A 6,000-nucleotide genomic window follows, 5' to 3' on the forward strand; every position below is an offset into this window, starting at 1 on the left:
TGCATTTGTCTTCGCCAAGGAAGAAGATGCCGCCCAAGTCATTGTGAAAGAGGAGGTAGTTGAGACACTGGATGGGCTAAAATTGATAAAGAGGAGATATTAGATAGGATGGCTGTACTTAAAGCTGATAAGTCACCAGGCCCAGATGAGATGCATTCAAAGATACTGAAGGATGTAAGGGTGGAAATTGCAGAGGCACTGGCCACAATCTTTCAATCCTCCTTAGATACTGATGCAATGCTAAAACACTGGAGAATTGCAAATGTTATACCCTTGTTCAGAAACGTGTGTAAGTATGAGCCCAGCAACTATGGGCCAGTCAGCTTAACCTTAGTGATGGGAAAGCTTTTAGAAACAATAATTTAGGACAAAATTAACAATCACTGAACAAATGTAGATGAATTAAGGAAAGCCAGCACGGATTTGTTAAGGGAAAATCGTGTTTTACTAACTCGCTTGAATTTTTAGATGAGCTGGCTTCAGTGGGAAATCAACATGGGTACCATTAATGTACAAGAATTTGTTAAGAGAGAAGATTTGCACTCAGTATATTGCAACAGTTAAGAAAGGTTCATTTGGTTGCGATAGCAGCTCAGTTAGTATAAGCCCAGGAGCTAGGAAAGTGGTGATAATCCAAGGATTAGTTCCTTACTTGAAGCTGGTAAAGAAGAGAATGTTTCTGCTAGAGTTCAAGGGGAACTAGCCAAAATTGAGTTAGAGAGGCTGAAATTGGAAAGGGAAGAAACAAAAAGAGAAAGACAATCACAACTTGAAATGAGAAAGCTTGAACTCAAAAGGGAAGAGAAAGGAAAAAGAGAGTTACAGAGAGAAAGGGAAGCCAGAAAATTTGAACTGGACAAAGAAAAGCTTAGATTACATGGACAGGAAATGACAGGAAGGTTTGAGGATGAATCTGTGAATCTGATTTAACTCTTCATTTTGATTTGACAAGAAATATTCGTTTAGTGCCAAATTCAGTGAGGAAGGAGTTGAAATGTATTTTGTGTCCTTTGAAAGAATTGCTATAAGTTGCAAAGGCCGCAGAAAGTTGGACAATTTTATTGCAAAGTGCGTTGGTGGGAAAAGCATTAGAGGCATATTCAACACTTTTGGAGGAACAGACAAGTGATTATGAAGTGGTTAAAACTGCAGTTCTTAATGTTTAGGTGCTAGAGGCCTACAGGCAAAAATTCAGGATTTTTTTTTAAAGACATGGGGCCAGACATTTATGGAATTTTCTAGAGAGAAAGAAATGATATTTGATCATTGGTATCGGTCCATGAAAATTGAGCAAGACTTCAAAAGCCTTAGGGAAGTAAGCCTAATGGTATGGGACATTAGGGGTCATTTATCGGTTCCATTGCATAAGGCTAACTTGCAATGTGATTTAGTCACCGGTTCGGTAATTGTGGGAATCATCCTAGATTTGCATATTGAAGGGGTGGATCTGTTGTTAGGGAATGGTTTAGCTGCGGATTAGGTATTGGCATCTCCAGTAGTTTCAGAAAAGCCTGTTGAGGTTGCCAAAATGGAAGTTTTGTAGGATGAATTTCCTACAATATTCCCAGATTGTGTAGAGTTACGATCGACCCCTCCAGTCAAAGCCCCCAATCAAAATATACGATTCTGATTGTGGTGGGCGAAACGTACTGTTAATTCAATCCCGTTCCTCTACAGATCGCCTAACATATCATTTTAAACTTTCCAAACTAAAGAAAGACCCAGCCAAATTGTAACCTCTATTAACCCCCGAATGATGCTAACCAAACCAGGTGTCTTTAAATCAACAAATTAACTGTTTAATTAGGAAAACTAAATTCTTAAACACTACAAAGGTATAAACAACATTTAAAAAATAGAAAAAATTAAGAGTCCTTGCAGATTTACTCTCCTGCCAGATGTGGAACAGTCCAAGGTTGCTTGAAGTCCTCACAGCCGTCCGATGGGGGAAAAAAAAGGTTATTCAACAGTAGAACAGTCTGTAGTTTAATTCAGAAGTCAAAATAGTTTCTCCTTCTCCAGCGATGAATTTCAACAATTTATAACTTGCAAGCACTTTTTAATGAATCAATTTGCCTTTAGAATTTTTTTGAGGGATAAAAGATTATCACAGTCTAACTTCCCTTCCTTCAGTTTAAATTATCAGAGATCTCTGTCTTGGCTTGCCTTTTTTGTAGAATTTTGAGAGAGAATAATTAATAAACAGGCTAAATTCTCTTCCTTCAGTTTAAATGGTCTGAGATCTCCTTTCAGGTGCTAACACACTGCTGTCTACCTGTTTTTCACTATAAGCCAGTTCAAAATTATACTGTAACAATGTATCTCTTGATCTCTGGTCCTGAATGGCTGTATCCTGGGCAATGAGAATCCATTCTTTGAATCAGTTTCTGGGGCTTACTGTCTTAAAGCAGTACGGCTCCCTTTCTAGCCTTAAAGGCACACTGCATTCTTCCTGAAAAAAAACTACAGGATCATAACAGTGGTAACAAGATCCCAGACTCATAACATTAAACAAGATGAGAAGGATTCAGTTGTTGTTGAGGACAATTCAGTGTTTGGTTGGCTGAGATATTTTTTCAAGGATTTGGATGGGGATGTTGGTGAAAAAGGCTCCAAGGTTAGCAATGGTGAATTGTTTAGAAGATCATCTCTGATTGAGGCACAACAGGCAGACCCTGACTTAAGACTTTTGTCTCAAACGGAGGTTTCTGAGGCAGAAGCTGAAAAGGTCCTTGATTCCTATCATATTAAGAAAGACATTTTAATGAGAAAGTGGAGAACGCCCTGCCCAGAGGCCCGCTGATGAGGATTGGGCTTTAGATTCCTCTGGGGTACTGTAGTCAAATTTTGAGAATTGGCCACGAGAGCCCAATGGCAGGTCATATGGGTATTTGAAAGACTCAGGCCAGGATAAGACAGCATTTGTATTGGCCAGGCTTGCATAAGGATGTGGTTGCATTTTGCAGAGCTTGCCATACATGCCAGGTGGCTGGGAAGCCACAGCCTTCGGTTAACCAGCTGTTGTTATAATAAGTCTTGAAATGTGAAATCTTTTTGGGTAATTCTTTAAATTGTTCTGGGGGTTCATTTCTCATAGTTTAATGTTAATGGTCTCACTGAGGTCATAACAGCTAGGCTTTTTTCTCCCTCTATGTTCCATTTTGTGGTTGTCCTGCTGTGCTCTGGTTACGGGGGAGGCAACCTTCCACACAACTGGAATTACTTTAAATTGCTTTTACTTTAATATGGATATGGAAAATGTGAACCCATTAATGGTACAGCAGTGGAAGCAGATTGTTGAGTCATAGCTTGCTAACTGTCCAATAAAGTGCTGAATTCATATGCATATCATATAAAACCCAATATTTAGAAGCCTATAAAGGTGGATGAAGAATGGATATGTATTGCACAGGAAAAATAGGCACCAGTTCTAGAAGTAGTAAGGGAGACAGAAAGAACATACACTGACTCCTAGAGATGCTGGTAAGTTATCAGGAGTGTCCCTGGAATTTACTACCGACAATGGTATTGTATGAACGCTTAGCCCATGTGTAACAAGTTCTACAGAAAATGCTGGAAATACTCAGCAGGTCAGTCAGCATCTGTGGAGTGAAAAACAGAGTTAACGTTTCAGGTCTGTTTTTGTTTCAGATTTCCAGCATCTGCAGTATTTTGCTTTTGTAACAAATTCTACCTCCTGTTTATTTTAAATGGATTAAGACCTCTGTTGAAATAACACGGATAGAGGCAGGTGACACTTGTACACAATAACATTGCCAGCAGCAATTTCTGACTTTATATAGTATGTTATATCTATATGTGTTACAACTTTCCTTGATGTGATGTTAGTGTCACTTCATACAGTGCATAATGATGTGTGTGCAAATATATTGCCTTTTGTACCTTTTCATTCTTGTAATTTCTGAAAGCTTTTAAAGTAAATAAAGTTTGAAATCTTATGCAGTATTAAATAAAAACTTTTCAGATAACGCATGAAACAAAAGTTTTAGGAACATAAGGACATAGGAACAGGAATAGGTCATTTCGCCCTTCGAGTCTGTTCCACTTTCAATAAGATCATGGCTGATCTGTGACCGAACTCCACATGTCTGCCTTTGCCTCATTTCTCAAAATACCTTTGGCTAATAAAAGTCTATCAACGTCAGTTTTAAAATTAACAATTGATCTAGCATCAATTGCCATTTGCAGAAGAGAGTTCCAAACATCTATCACCCTTTGCGTGAAGGTGTATTTTCTAATTTCACTTCTGAAATGCTTAGCTCTAATTTTTGGCGGTGTCCCCAATCCTGGACTCCACAACTAGCAGAAATAGTTTTCATTTTGAATTTTAACATTTATAGGTTTATTAGCCTTCTCCTCCTGACACAAGCCAAGTACTCCATTTCTGACCACAGGAATCAGATTTTATTGGATGGGCAGCAAATATTGGCCCATACTAAATTATACTTACTACTAGACCAGAAAGAAGCAAATGGTCATCAAAATACACATCCTCACTCCAAAACTTTCAGAAATCAGGCATTAGTTCTTCAACGACTGGATATTCTCTGACAGACCACCATTATTGGAAACTCTCCATGACATTGTTAGGTAATGATGACATTAAAATAAAACATTGCCAGTTACCCTTGTAGATGTTATTTCTACAACAAACATTATCCACATAGCTGTTATAATAATAGTGGTTATGTATGTGACAGCACTAACATGTAGGACATTACAACTTGAAGTAAGTCAATTGGGTAGAATTTAGGCAACTTGAATTAAGGCACAAAATTCAAAATGGGTCCCTGAGGTTCTGAATTTGATCTATCTTTGCCCTCATGAATTAACAATTAAATACAACTCAAGCCTTTTGTTTTTCTGTGGTGAGAGAAAGAGAATTAGCATTTCAGATCGATGACCTTTCATTAGAACTGACTAAGCTTTCTGATGAAAGGTCAACGACCTGAAATATTAACTCTGTTTCTCTCTCTACAGATACTGCCATACCTGCTGAGTGTTTCCAGCATCTTCTGTTTTTATTTCAGATTCCAGCATCACAATATTTTGCTTTAGCCCTTTTGTTTGTCCACTTCCTGTATAAATGGACTTTATCACAGTTATCATGATGCCATTTTGCTAATATGCATTATTTTCTACACAATTATAAAAATACATCTTTTAAGTTCAGCTGAATTCATATACAATTCTATAAATTTTAACAGTACATTCAGGTCTTGGCAAGATAAGGTGCAAAATGCTGAATACCACACTGATTCATCGCAGTGCACCTTGTACAGGCTTCCGCCTATTATATATATCTATATAAATTGGATTTCTGACTTGTTTCATTGCAGTGTGGAAATTTGTTCAGGATGTTTTGATTCATTGCCTCAGGGCAGTGAATCAAAACATCTTGGAGGATTCTTTCATTGCACTGAAAACAGGAGGAAAGCAGAGGCCCCATTTATTATGTACTATTCCAGAGAACCTAATAGCTTTCTGTCAGCAAATTATACAGGTATTTGTGTGTGTAGAGATTGTTTATTTGATAGACCAGCTCCTGATGTGGTTACCTTAGTTCTATTTATTAATGCAGCATTTGGTATAGCATGACTAGAATACATACTGTCCATCAGACTCTCTCAGAGGTGCAGATCATTGCAGATTGAGATGCTTGCCTTTTAATTGCACACTTGTACTGGAGAGCAGCTTGGAGAAATGATTCTGCCATATTGCCTGAGGCAGAACCAGGCCTACAATCGAGTCATAGAGTTATACAGCACAGAAACAGGCCCTTCAGCCCATTGTGTCCGTGCCAGCCATCAAGCATCTAACTATTCTAATCCCATTTTCCAGCATTTGGCCCGTAGCCTTGTATGCTATGGCATTTCAAGTGCTCATCTAAATACTTCTTAAATGTTGTGAGGGTTCCTGCCTCTACCACTTCTTCAGGCAGTGCGTTCCAGATTCCAACCACCCTCTGGGTGAAAAATT

This window comes from Heterodontus francisci, chromosome 1 (assembly GCF_036365525.1).
Source record: "Heterodontus francisci isolate sHetFra1 chromosome 1, sHetFra1.hap1, whole genome shotgun sequence".
Lineage (NCBI taxonomy): Eukaryota > Metazoa > Chordata > Chondrichthyes > Heterodontiformes > Heterodontidae > Heterodontus > Heterodontus francisci.